Source organism: Cupressus sempervirens, chromosome 1 (genome assembly GCF_028749045.1).
Source record: "Cupressus sempervirens isolate cs-2001-9-10 chromosome 1, ASM2874904v1, whole genome shotgun sequence".
In the NCBI taxonomy this organism is placed as follows: domain Eukaryota; kingdom Viridiplantae; phylum Streptophyta; class Pinopsida; order Cupressales; family Cupressaceae; genus Cupressus; species Cupressus sempervirens.
The window spans coordinates 101,294,971-101,309,813 of NC_143118.1; the positions used below are offsets into that span (position 1 = coordinate 101,294,971).

The window sequence follows — 14,843 nt, forward strand, 5'->3', positions numbered from 1 at the left end:
CCATAACAAAGATTATTTTGCACAATACATGGACTTGGAATTTGAAAGAGATGGTGAACTAGTACCAGTTCAATTGTGGACTACCACTTTGTCTTTTGATTGGGAGGGATCTAATGTTGTCCTTTTTGAGAATGAGTTTGGATATGTGTTGAGGAAGAAAATTTTGTAGAATGTGAGGAACTTCCCTCAGTTCTTAAAGGATTTTTTGAGAACAATTGACTATGATGTCAAGCCAAAGATGTGTTATCAATGGGGATATATCTACTTTTATAAGCACACAATAGTTATCAGGATATATGGTTTCCTGGGAAGACCAAATGTGTTGCCTATATATTTTCCTTTGAGGATGGGATTTTTGGAGGTCATGATGTAGATTTCTATGTTGCAAGATACTGTTCCCGAGCTCACCCTCTTCCACCACTTTGTAATAATGAAAGGAGGTAGGAATGAATTGGATCATCTATTAAGGCCATACAATTTGGATGTTAGTTTGAAGAGGTTAAATGATATTGAACATTTTTATGCCTGGTTAATGTAAAAGATAAACATGAACCCTAGGGGTACCCATGAGTTTTATTTTCTTGAAGTTATAATCAGAAATGATGAAGACTTGAAGTCTCAAAGAAGAAAAAAGATTGTTTGGCATGTTTATCAAGAGATGTTAAATGAGATTCATGAAGAGGATCCTAGTTATGAACCTCTCCCAAATTGAAAAGATTTAGAGAAAAGATTGAGGATAATCTTGAATAATTTTACAGAAGTACATAAGAGAATGAATGAGAAATTGGGGAAGAGAAAAAGGACAAAGCTCATAGTTGTGGATAATGAAGAAAACCTTAATGCATTATTATAGTAAACTAATATATTCTCAAAGGAGAAGAGGGGACAAAAAATGGCTAGAGAGGAAACACCAACCCCTGCTACTAATATAAGTGAAGATCTTAAAAATTAGGCTGGGTTTGAGGATATACTAGAGAAGGAGATTGGAAGAAAGGCCTATTGATCCCAACATAGTTGAAGTTCTAAACATGAAAGCTATGACAATAGATGACCCAGAAATGAGATCTGTATCCCTTAAATCTCCTAGTACCTCTCCTATAGCTTCTCACATAGTAGAAGCCCATGTTAAAGATATGATTAAAGGAAAGAAAGTAAAGACTCAAGGAGGGAAGCTTAAAATAGAAAAAAAAACATACTCAAGAGGTAGAATATTCGGCGGGGTTAAACTTGCCTTATGATGATGATGGAGAGGAAGAGTATCTTTATATCCCTGAGGAGTTGCTAGAGGGTAGAGATCTTAAAATCCCTATGGCCCCTATTTTTGACATCACCACACAATAAATAAAAGGGATTTTCCCTAGAGAATTGATGAGAGAGACTTATGATATAAATTTGGAAGATGATGAATTTGTAAAGTTAGTAGCATTTAAGCAATTTCTATGGCAAAATTGTAGAGAGGATTCTCTAAAGAAAGTTGACGAAAAGAGAAAACAAAAGCCACATGATAACCTGGATGATTTGGTACAGGAAGTGAAAAATGAAATGATGACTATGTTTTAGAAAATCACTCTAGAAGAAGGGAGACAAATAATCAAACAAGAAGGGTTCCAATTATCACCCAATCTTAGAATTGTTGATACCATTTCACTTAATTAGATCATGAAGAATATCAAATTAAAAAAACCACATTTAAAAGGGCTAGAAAACATGTCAAGTGACACATATTATACTAAAGACTTGGGTGCTCTAGAAACATGGAATTTTACTACCTCTGGATCAAAAAGAGGAGATGAGATAGACACTGGGGTTAGAGGGAACATTATTATACAAAGGGTTAAGGATGTTAAGCTCTCTAATTCAACTATGAATCTACAAGAACAAGTTCCTTATCTCCATCATGTTGCCCTATATAAGGAGAAGATATATGAAAATTTACAAGAACAATATAGACATGTGTATTCTGTTTATGAGCAAGGAAAAAAGATACCATTAATCTACAAAGAAAAAACCTTGTTAGAGGAAAGAATATCCGAGTTGGAGGTGGTTAAAGTCCCAAGTACCATTGAAACATGTGTTAGAAATTAGGAAGGTCCATCCGAGCAGGTGAGCATTGTGCCATTTTCCCCACAAGGTCAGTTGCTATAGACCTATGATAAAAGAAACAAAAGGGATGATACACTGATAAAAGAAGTGGTAGACTTGAGGATGTAGTTAGAAAATAGGAAAGATAAACATGATTATGATACATAAGCTATTGTTAGAACTGCATTAATGTTGTTGCAAGAAAAGATAAATGCAAAATTATTTAGCCTTTATGAAGTATATAATATATTATACTTGGCAATTAGTAAAAGGGAAGATGATAGAATGTTGGTTAAGCCAACTTATCAAAAATGGGTAAGTTGGGTGGAAAAAATGAAGGAGGTAGAATTATGTGTAAGAATAGACCCTAATGCCTCCCAAAATGCCATGCCAACCACCAAAATTGTCAAATCACTAAAGAATTTCTCAATTTTGCCTGATCATATTGATAATAGATTAATAGAACTAAAAGATGCAGTAGAGATCTACCAAGACACCTTGGTTCCACCACTTCTAGATACTAAAAAAAATATCAAAGAATTCACTGATTCGAAAGAAGAGGCTATTACTAAGGTAAATGATATGGTGAAAATTATAGCAAGTGATATGAACATGACACTTTCCAAGAATTCATTTCCAAATTGGCAAATTCTAGTATATTTTATGAGAATTTTGAAAAGGAAGTTACTTAGGCTACAATAAAGTATAATTCTTATAGACAGGAAGCAGATCGAATCCTCAAGCACACATGGCCAACTGATGATGAGTATCATGAGTGGATAAAGAAATATGATCCAGAAGATGATTCAGATCACGAGGACCCACCAAAATAACTAATTGTGAAGTCAATTTTCTGTCATGGGTGGGGAATATTTTATAAAAATGTGGTTATATCTCACATGTCACATCAATATTTTTTGTAATTTTGGGAATTGTTTGTATATTGATGTAAGTCACGTATTTTAGTTGTAACAAGTAAAAATGTTAGATCAAAGGATGACATGTGTCCTTTTTGTTTCCTAAAGCTTGTTTGCAACTCACCTATAAAAGTGAGTTTCCAAGGCTAAAAAATGGTCTAAAAATCATTTTGCTGAACTCAATTGTTCATTTTTTGAGTTAGTCCATCTATATTGTATAGTGGTTTTCCAAAGCTAGAATGAAAAATATGGTTAACAGTACTAAGTTTAGTTGAGCCTCTCTATTTGAAATTAACATTGAATTGTATATTTTCAAGGAAGATAATAAAAAGACACTAATAGAATGATTATTCAATTTGAATCTTATCTCTTCTTTTTTGCTTTTGATTTTCTGAGATTTGGTAGCAAAGTTTAGTGAATTCCAGTTACAATTCCTTTTTTGAATTATATTTCAGTTTATATTTTGCTGATAATCCAATGGATTATGTAAATGCTTAATGTGGGTTGAGAGAATCACTAGTTATCATAAGAAGATTCTGATAAGAATGAGATTTCAAATTGAATATTGATTTCTTTCCACAAAGTTTTGAGATAGATTTGATGGTAAATGTCAAATTTTTGTGAGATAACAACCCAATAGATAAAACACTGGTCATCAACAAAGTTGATATAGTTTGGAATATCCATATGGTGTATTCATTTATAAATAAATCTTTTAAAGTTTCGTTGTTGAAGATTTGAAAGTGAGCCTGTACTTGATTCTTGGAGTTTTTAGGGCTTGATAGATTAGCTATTTGTCATCCCTTTTATAATCCTAGAATTAGAAGAATCTGAGGAAAATCATATGTTAAGTTGGAATTCATATTAAGAATTATGAGTTGCAGAGAGAAAATAAATTCCTAGGTAAACTCACTAGAATTGTAAAGAGTTCAAAGTGGAGAAGACATTGTAGGGTCTTGTCAGTTGGTCCTATTAAATTTTTTTCAGAGTACTTGTTATGTTTTTTAGCTAACTCCTAGGCATTAGTTTCTTTTTAAAAGGTTATTTTTTTTTTCAAGTTAGAAACCAACACATGTCTTACCTCTTATAGCAACCAAGTATTCCTATTTTGTAACTTAATCTTAATTTTTCCCTTTCCTACAATCTGACAGGGCTCATTATCCCTCAAATAAACAAGCCCAAAATCCCCTTGGACATAAGGAAATAACATCTATGGAGAATATAATGAAATGAAGCCCCGTATTCTAAAACCCTTGAATCATCAACACTTTCTAAAGAAAGAAGAAAAACATCCTCTTTGGATTTATTACTTACCACATTTACCTCATTGTTCCCTTTTTGTTTGTCTTGATTTTTCATTGTTCTTTTGAGTCCAACAATCTTTCTTCTTATGCCCTAGTTTTCCATAGTACCAAAAATATTCTTGTCCTCTTGATTGAGACTTCTAACCCTTTGATTTTTCTATTTTAGTTCCAAAAAAAATTCCTCTCATTTGTGTTGGGACTCAAAATTACATCATTATTTTGAGTACCATATTTGAGAACTTTTCTAATCAAGCCTCTATAAGTGCTTTCTATGCATATATACCCAACTATCATTTCGAGGCCTATGATGTGTTTCAAGTTATTATAACTTTTAATTTAGTATGTGCATGCATTCCATAATGATAAGTTGTGATTTCAATTCATTTGGTGAAGTGTTTCTTTGAGCACTTGTCAAATCTGCATTTTCCTTCAAATTGTCAAACAAAATTCAAAAGGCTAGTTTGCATTTTAATATCTTGCATTTGGTAAAGTTTCATGAATTTACACTTTGGGAGTGTCTATTATGCATACCAGAGAGCCTATTTTTCATATTTCATGTCATTTTGATATGTTTTGATAAAGTTTTGAATTCCCTAAAGTTGGTTGTTTATGTTGTTGTATTGATGCACATCATTTAGAATCCGAAAAGTCCTGTTCGACTGTGAATATTTTATGACCCATTAATAATTTTGAAGAAATGATCATATCACTATGTTTTAGTCATAAAATGCATCCTAATTTTTTCAATTTCAAGGTTTGATGAATCTTTTTGATGAGTTTCCCAAATTGATTCCATTTGCAAAAACTTAAAACTGCCCAGTTGTCTTTCATGATAGTTTATATGTGGCTCTATTTGACCAATCATAACTTTGACCCACTTGAATGAAATGTGAATTTTTTTTCTTTGTTGCACTCTAGGTTTTATAGGTATTATATATTCTAGATTTGAGCTTATGAAGAATCTATTTTACTAGTTTTCAAACGTGATTCCAAATGCAATTTCAAAAGTTTTACTAGTAATTAAATGAACAAAATGATTGGAAGGCTTCTTTGAGATGTTATAATTTTGAAACTATGATAGATGAACCTAAGTTGTTTTCACCACTGTATTCTACACTAAAAGTACTTCTAGAATGCCAGTTGGAAAGTTTTCACAAATCCATCTATGCACTTTCCTATAGCCATTCCAAATCATTGTTGTGTCAGCATTCCTAGTTATGTAATTCCCAGGACCTAGCTTCAGAGGTTTTTCAAATGCAACCAGATTATTTTCATGAGCCAAAAATGAAACCTTATAATCTCCATATATCTAATATCCCAAGTCTAAAGTTCCCAAGTTTCCATTTTACTACATTTTGAAGTCAAAACCAAACACAATTTCTTGTTTCTAACAAGTTGTTTGCAAGGTGTATTTCATTAAAGAAACTTCATAAGATAATATATTTCAATCCAAAAACCACCATGAGATGAAATATTAAGGGAGAGAGTTTGTGGAATAGAGAATATAAGTGAAAAGTGACAGGGCTTGATCATATGTTTTTGTGAGTTTTTAAAGCTAGCATAGAGGGTTCCTAACACGAAATGGACAATTATCAAAACAAGTGAAAAATGACTTTTAAAAGGTTTACAAGATGTTAGGGAGATTCATATTGTCTCAAGAAATTATGAAAACAATAGTTATTAAAATTTTATGAAGAGAAATGGTATTGATAATAGGACACATGATGAGTTATATTAGACATCACAAGGGACCATCCTATGAATGTCCACAGTCAAAATTGCAACAACATTTGGTTTGGTGTAAAGTTTTTAGTTTGACAGTCAAAGATGTGCAATGAAGGGTATGAAAAGACCACCATAAAATAGTTGTCAAGTTTAGCCAAATTGGTGAAATGTTATCGTTGACTTGAAATTGATGACTCGGAGAATGATTTGTCATCGAGGAGTTTCAAGTGATGTGGGTTTGAAGGGTGTTATTGCTTATCATTTTTATTTGATATTGCCAAGTGGAAATGGCTTACTATTTGGACTAGGAGACCCCTTTTTTAGCCTCAAAGGGGCATATATGTATATGAGTTAAGGGGGCATCTATGGGGTAAAAAGTTGACAGGGGTATTGAAATGTTTAGATTCTTTCAAAAGGTTGTATTGTCATGATTTTTGCTAATTAGTCCCGCCTATATAGGAGGAGACTTGTGTTTTCACTCATTTTCTACAATTAGTTTTAGTGCATTCTAAAATATTAAATTATATTTATAATGTTTTTGAGTTATATTATTTTAATTTTAATTTTTTAAAAACTTTTTCTTTTTTCTAATTGGCTGGTGGTATTTTTGGTAGTGGTTTTTTTCTTTTTTTCTTTTAAAAATTCAATATAATTTATGATATTATTATGTTTGTAATGTTCTTGAGTTATCTTATTTTAATTTTATTTTTTAAATACTCTTTCTTTTTCTAGAATTGGTTGGTTATATTTTTGCTAGTATTTTTTTCCTTTTAGATAATATAGAGATAAAGATTAATATTATGTTTCAATAAATATATTTCATATAAATTCTATCTTTAAAAAAATTAACCTCCACAAAATATAAGTATTAAGTATATATATATATTAGATTTTTAAAATATTTTATTCAAAGTTTTAAAGAACTTATTGTATAGATTGTGATATTATTATTAATTTTTTTTTACAAGTATGACATGTGTTATGCAATTTTTTTCAACTCTTAACTCTTTTTTTAACAATAGGTGTCTAGACACCTAAATTTGTCCAAAACCCATTTCCTGACCAATTAAATAAATATTTAATATTTATTTAATTACCCTACCTTAATTAAATAAATTTGCATTTATTTAATTACATTTGCCTTGATTTAAATAAACTAAGGTTTATTTAAATCCTAACCTATTCCCACTTGCATCTAACCCCTTTCACTTTAATTAAGTATGTCATTTACTTAATTAATTCCCTCCTAATCCCTCCTTGGAATTAAATATTGTATTTAATCCTATTTGAGCACATGGCTCCTACTTTTAACCCTCACCTAACCTCACTATCCTAACTAACCCATCATGCTAAACCTACCCACTTCCTAATCATGCTTGCTTTGCATAATCATCCTAGCTAATCACCTCTTAATCCTAAGTGTGTTCTCACACATGTGTGAGGAATCCTCACACATGTGTGAGAGATGTTCACACTTCCCTCATCCCTCATGTCTTGCATGCCTCTTCTCTTGCATGAGAGTCAAGGTGTCTCACACATGTGTGAGAAGCCATGCCTTCTCACACCTCTTACACACTTGTCCTCTTGCATGAGAATCAAGTTGTCTCACACATGTGTGAGAAGCCATGCTTCTCACACTCATTGATCATGTCACCATCAAAGGTTGTTCACACATGTGTGAGCATATTGCCCCCTTTGAATGGTCAAAACTCTAATCCATGTGAAGTCTACTTGGCCTCCACCTCATTGACACCTCATCGATCTTGAGAGATCCTAGCCCTCCATCTTGCCTTCAATCTCAACCGTCCGTTGCATCCATTTTCCTATAAATGGAGAGCTCTCTCCTCATTTTTAGAAGCACTATCTACCTCATTGTTATGCTGCTGGATTTGTGAGCAACCACATCCCATGAGCAAGGAAATCATCTCCACTTGATGGTTTCATGAGGTTTGCATAGTGATATTTTGAATGCTTTTATGCTCTTTTTTGTTTCATGTTTCTCATTTACATGTCTTCTTTCATATTTTGAGGTTTTGCATGATAATGTAGGAATGTGCATTAGTTGCTTAGTGTTATTTTCTTAGTTAGATTTTTATGCAACACAAGGCGGGACTCCTACTATATCATAGCTCTTGTTCTATTAAAGTGATTTGGGATTTAAAATGGAGGGCCCACCTTATAATGGAATTTTATGCTACCAAGTCTCATCGTCACATTGGAATGATGGGAATTGAACTCCATAAATCAAAATGAGATGACTATTCTTAATTAGCCGATAGGCTTTTCCTATGAGATTGCTTGCAATCGAGAATTGTCTCACGTCAAAAAATGTTGTCGGTAATTGATTTTAGATAGTCAGAAAGAAGATGCACATGGTAAAGGTGAGTGTGGGCTGAGTGTAGGTGGTTGGTAAGTGCAGGCTGAGTGCATTCCAACCAGAAGTCAATCATTTCTCTGGAAGCATTCCTGCTGAGTTGAGTAATCTCAATAGTTTGCAAGAAATGCATTTGGGAAACAACCATCTTTCCAGAGAAATGCCACAATAGATTCTCGTGCTTAAAAATCTACAATTACTGAGCTTGAGCGAAAACAATATAATTAGCAGGCTTGAATTCAATTCTTCTTCTTGGTGGCTTTTACTCTACATTGATGTCTTAGGCAATAGATTATCTGGTGACATTTTACCAGCCACTGCGAATTGTTCTGAGCTCAACTATATCTTTCTTGACAACAATCTATTTAAAGGGAAAATTTCCCCTAACCTTGGGCTAGTGAAGGGCATTTCAATCTTATCTCTCTCGAATAATGATCTGGAAGGAAATGTTATTGATTCCTTTGGAAATCTCAACAGTCTGATGTATTTGAAAAATCTTCAAATATTTATTTACAAATAGGTAATGTACGTTAGTAATGTTGGTGATTATGAATAGCTGAGAGACTGTGGTGCTTGCATTGCATATGACCTGTAGATGGTTTCAAAACCCTTTCTAACAAGAGATGAGCTAGATTTTGAGTTCTTGGGGAACACAAGTGGGCAACCATATGTTCTGCAAACCAATGTATATGTCAATGGCACTAGAAATAGAGAACAGAGACACATGCTCTAGTTTGATCCCACTATGGATTACCCCACATATTCTTTGCTCTGGAACAATCATCAGATTGTGTAATTACATTTGTATTTGTATTTATGTTTTTGGATTTGTTCCTGTATATATTTTTGGTATCAACATTAATGAGTAAGCAAAATGTATACAGAGTAACTAAATTTCATGTTATATGTATAACTCTCAAAAAATAAAACCAATCATTTTGAAACATTTGATACAAGGATTCATACCCTAAGAGTGGCCATTAGAAGTTGAGCTATATTCCATTTCATTTGGGTATTTTAGTGTAAGGTGGGTGTATTTTACAATGTCTCATGTATGTTGTACAGGTTTCTTGTAGATTTAGTTCTAGTATTTCTTCTCTTCCTACAAGTTCAAGATAAGGAGGACAAAATTAGAACATAGATAAACCATTCTATTAAATCAATATAGTACTTTATCTGTACCTCAATTTTGCAATTCTTCCAATAATTGAATAATATCAAAATAATCAAGCAAGCATGAAAGAAAGAGAGGAGCACCTTACCATCTAGTATCAATCCAGAGAGTCTGTTATATAAAAGGTTCATGATTGCCAAGGAGTTAGTCTTGGCTAGAAATTTGGGAATTGTACCATCCAACATATTGTTCTATAGATCCAGGGACTCTAAAATTGGAAAACTCCCTAGATTTTGAGGAATATGTCTAGAAAATTTGTTGGAAGAAACATTTAGACTTTTGAGTCCTTTGAGCAAGCCAAATTGTGTGGGAATTTTACCACCAAGCCAATTCCTGGATAAGTCCATGAAGCCCTTAGTTTGGTAAAGACGTTGGAAATCTTGCTGGTGACCCTTGAAAATGAAGTGAGCATTGGTTTTTTCTAAACTAGTGAAGCCATTGCTTGAGAGAGTGTCAAAGCTGCCCCACAATATGTCATCCTAAGACCCTGCTTCTAAAGGATCAGGTATAGCTTGCAAAGCTTTCAATTCAGAAACTTGACTTGAAATATGCCCAGAAAATAGATTGTTTGACAAGTCCACTACATGCAAATCTTTTAATTCCCAAATCCACTTGGCCAAAGAGCCCTTCAACTAATTATATTTTAGTGACAACAATCTCAGCTTTGTCATCCCTTTCTAGCTCATAGGTACAGATCCATATAGACGGTTGTAGCTGAGATTAAAGGTATATAGAGAGTGCATTGGAAAGCAACAATCAATCAGTCCAATCTTATCATCAAAGATTTGATCATATCAATTATAATCTGCACCTTACACATTTTATTTATTTATGAAACACACTCATGGTTTGGGAGTTGAGGCTCAAAAGGCTATAGCATGAATCATACTGCTTGTCAGAACAGAGTTGTCTTACATGCATAAATATCATGGGAGTGCAAAAATATCCCCACCCCTGACAATGTCACGGCTCTGCAATAAATTGGCATATCCTAAGTTCCCTCTAAATAGTTCACCCTTTTTTAGCTACTATAAATCATCGAGCTTCCATTAATGAATTTTTGGGTACAATAACTTTAAGCAGTCGGAGACCACAAAACTATGTAAAAGTAAAATTAATGAAAACTCCTGCAATTCTACAAAAGCTTTGAGATTCTTGTTTTTTGGTTTTGGCCAAGTGGGTTTGGGTGAAAATATGAGTAAAATGTCGAGATCGAGTAAAAAATGGTACAACAAAGGGGGATTTTATTGTTCGTTTTGTTTTAGTTGTGTGTGTTTGAAACACGTGAGTTTAAGTTTAATTCACACAATTGGCATGGGAACGTATTGAATTGTCATAGGTACCATGCATGAAGGCATCTATCTGTTAAGGGATTGGGAAATTTAGGCTGGCTTTCCATTTTTAACATTTTGGTTTTTCGAATTCATCTCTTTCTTTGTTTATCACTTTCATTATTTAGAAAGGTGGAAGTCTCCAAATTTAATGTCCTTGTTCATTTAAATTAATCCTGTAAATATAGTCTGTATATTCATTTATCCTCTTCTTTTGAATTTTTTTTAAACTTCAGTGATCTTGATGCCATCTCTAATGTTATACTGGGAATGCTAAAATAGGAAAAGGTAGCTCGAAGCTCTCTAGCTGCGGCAAAATCAGTATTGTCAGCTATAGAGATGAATCCACATAGGTCTAGTACAAAGCTAAATAATGCGCCTTAGGTTCAAGATAAGCTACAAGAAAAAACCTCCATTATGATTGAAAAGGCTCCTAAATAGTTAGGAGGATCTTTAGAATCTAGAAAAATACAAAGTGATCTCATGTTCAGGGCTGGGGCTAAGAATTCGCTTATGCAATCCATAATAGAAGCTAGTTTTGGAGAGCTTGTTAGCCTAGAAGATCATATACTCATTCCAAATTAGAAAGCCTATGCAAAACTTGTGAAAGGCTACTTGGAAGTGGACAAGGTTTCTAATTTGGCTAATTTTCTTATCAAAGTACATCAGGAGGAAGGCTTTGTTTCCACAAAAAATTCTCCTAGTGCTCAAGTGATTGATGCTTGTATTGTAGTGGGTTGGATAGACAAGGCACATGATATTCTTGATGAAGTAACTATAGTTGAGGTTCTAGTAGGAGGTAGAGTTTATTCTTCACTCCTGAAAGCTTACTGCAAAGCACAATGACCTACAAAGGCTGTTATACTTCTCAAGGAAGTTAGGAAGGTAGGACTTCAACTTGATGCTAGCTACTATGATGATCTAATTGAGCTACGTGTGTCAGACAGGGACCTATGTGGTGCTCTGGATCTCTTCACAAAGATGAAAGACACTATGATTGCATAATCAACAGATAACTACCAGCCCCTGATAGAATCAACAAGATGCTGTTGGTGTGCATGATTAGAATTCTTTCATATACTTCTTTTGTGAGAAACAACTAATGCATGATGTAGAGAAGGCTTTAAACAAGATGAAAAAGCTAGGCTATCAGCCTAATTCATAGACTCTTTTTTATTTGGTACAAGGCTACTATACTGCAAGAGGCAATTATGAAGAGATAATAATGTTGTCGGTAGATGTGAAGAAGATGGCATCGAAAGTTTCAAATACTAGAGTAAAGCCCTTACATTTTGATCAAGAACTTTTTGACAATATTTTGTATGTGTTTGTTAGAGGGGGCTTTTCCGAAAAAGCCCTTCGAGTGATTTCTATTATGGAGTGGGAGAATATGTTTATAGACAAAGTCAAATACAAATAGGTTTATTCGAAGTATCATAGAAACCTTGCTACAAATATGAAAACTCACAAAGTACAAACTAAAGTGCAATTTACAAAAAGAGAACAGGTGACAACTTATAAAAGGTGGGCAGGCTTAGATTAGAATTCTTCATATATTGGTTAGGGAGTGTGAGGGGAAAGGCTTCCATGTTGAGGCTCCACATGCACTACTCCTATTACCAGTAGGCTCTGTGTAGATTATGCAAGGTTCTTAGATATTGTTGCCAATTGAATCAAGGTGCTTAGTGAGAGGTGGGGGGTCTCATTGAAAGGAATAAAGGCATCCAACCCGTCAATGAAATTTGTGCAATGAAATGCATGATCACTTTGTAATTACAACCTTTCAAGGGTGACATATGATAATTATAGTTCCTTAAAAATAAATGCATAATAAAAAGAAAAGAAAATTCACTCTAAATAAATAGATACAAGCCACTAATGTGACTAAAACCCCAAACTTGAAGTACATCGATAATGAGCAATACCTAGAAACAAAATCCATGAAAGCTTTACTACCATTCATTACAGTAAACTAATATTAGAAAAGAAAACTATCATTTCCAACTCAATGGATGCACAATGTAATTTGAGTAATTGGAACTAAAATAGTGAACATACAAATTAAAACCAAGTGAATACCCCGCATGAACAAAATTTCTAAGAAAATATCCATTTCTTCCAACTCAGCACTAGTAGATATAGAAAACAATTAATAAATAAATAAATAGTTTTTTTTAACACATTTTGTTTTAGTAGTAGTGGTGGAGAAAATCAAAGCTTATTTTGGCACGGGCAATAAGGATGCTAGAAAAGTTTGATGTCCACTTTGTGATCACATTTTTCTTTAAATTTTCCATAACTTTTCTAACTAATCCAAATCCAAATTGTGCATATTTGGAGGTCATTGCAAACCACATTTCTTTGAACCATCTTGTTAAACTATTCACGTACCTTGTCTATACTTCCACATTTTTGGTTCATGTCTAGAAGGGAGTTGTAGCTACATCTCAAAAACTCATGTGTTTGAAAAACACCTCTACCTATTATGCTTGGATGGATGCAATATCCTTTCTCTAAATTCACAAACATAATATAAAGCAAAGTTGGGCCCAAATAATGTTTTTTGTTTGAAATTATGTGTCATGTTTAGGTTGTTTGAATTGTGTCAAAGAGTAGAGGCATTTGGATCATATATGACAACGCATGAGTTCCAATTGGGAAGGCTTTTGGATTATATAGATGACTCAATTTTGCAAGTCTTGGTAAGATACATGTTTTAGTTTTTTGTTTATAGATAGAAGCTTTGATATCTGAAAAGGCGCATAGTTCTTCCACTTCAAATTTAAGTTCTCAAACATACAAAATATTAGATGCTTTTACATGTCCTCACATTAGAAAGACATCTTGAGATATTTGAAGGGAAGTAAAGGAGAGCCCATTGCTTGGATGTTAACAATGATAAATATATTTATTGTATTTGGTCTCTCTTTAGATTTCTGAAGAATATAATCATTTTTCATTTTTAGATAAATTTAAGTCTTAATATATTTCTCCCAAGGCCAAAGGGAGGTGTAAGGCTTGAATGTTGTAATTACATGACAAACCAATTATCTTGCATACTCTATTTTGGGCAGTATAAATTTATTATTGTGGCAATTGAATGTTATTTATTTTTTCAAAGTATAATTTGTATATGTTTGACTATAAATATCGAAAATTAACTTGGAATTCTAGAAAATTAGAATAATATATTATTATAATTAGAATTGATAAGTAACAATAAAATTCTCAATTTATAGTGCTAGTTCTTGTTATTTTAATTAAAGAAATTTATTATTAATTATAGATTTATTTTAAATAATAAATGTAGAATTATTAGTATATAAATGTACATTTACATTTAAAATAATATTTAAGCTATATACTAGTATATTCATATAGTATAATAGAGAGTAGTTAGATAATTTAAAGATAAATATTATAATCTTTTACTTTTAGATATATTAAAAATATTTTTTATTTTTATGCTTTGTAATGGCTTGATGTTATTAAGAAATGAATTGGTCTCCTTTAATGAATTACTTGGTGACCAAGACTATTTAAAAATGTATAGAGATATACTTTTAAGGTATTGCTAAAATATGTATTTTGGTACCCTTTTTTGTAAATCATCATATGCTATTTACACATCAAAATATAGTTTTTAATACCTAAATCATCATCATCATCATCATCATCATCATCATCATCATCTCTCTCTCTCTCACACAAAGTGAGAGAGTGAGATAGAGTATTTCTCAATGGAAATTATGTTAAGTCAATTTCAAAGAAGTTCAGAGATGGAGGAAAACTTAGTGATAAAGTGTGTTTTCCTATAATTGAATGTAAGACATTTCCCTACTTTTATGTGGATGTAATCTTTAGTGGTAAAACACTTAAATATTTGTAATATAAATTATTTAAGAGTGAAACACATAATTGATTGTATTACTTCTA

The 14,843-nt window shown here is 32.6% G+C and overlaps 1 pseudogene; it reads left to right on the forward strand.

The window, feature by feature from the left end:
* The first annotated feature begins 10,890 nt into the window (after positions 1-10,890).
* On the forward strand, positions 10,891-12,450 carry LOC149576421 (pentatricopeptide repeat-containing protein At1g03100, mitochondrial-like; annotated as a pseudogene).
* Positions 12,451-14,843: the final 2,393 nt, after the last annotated feature.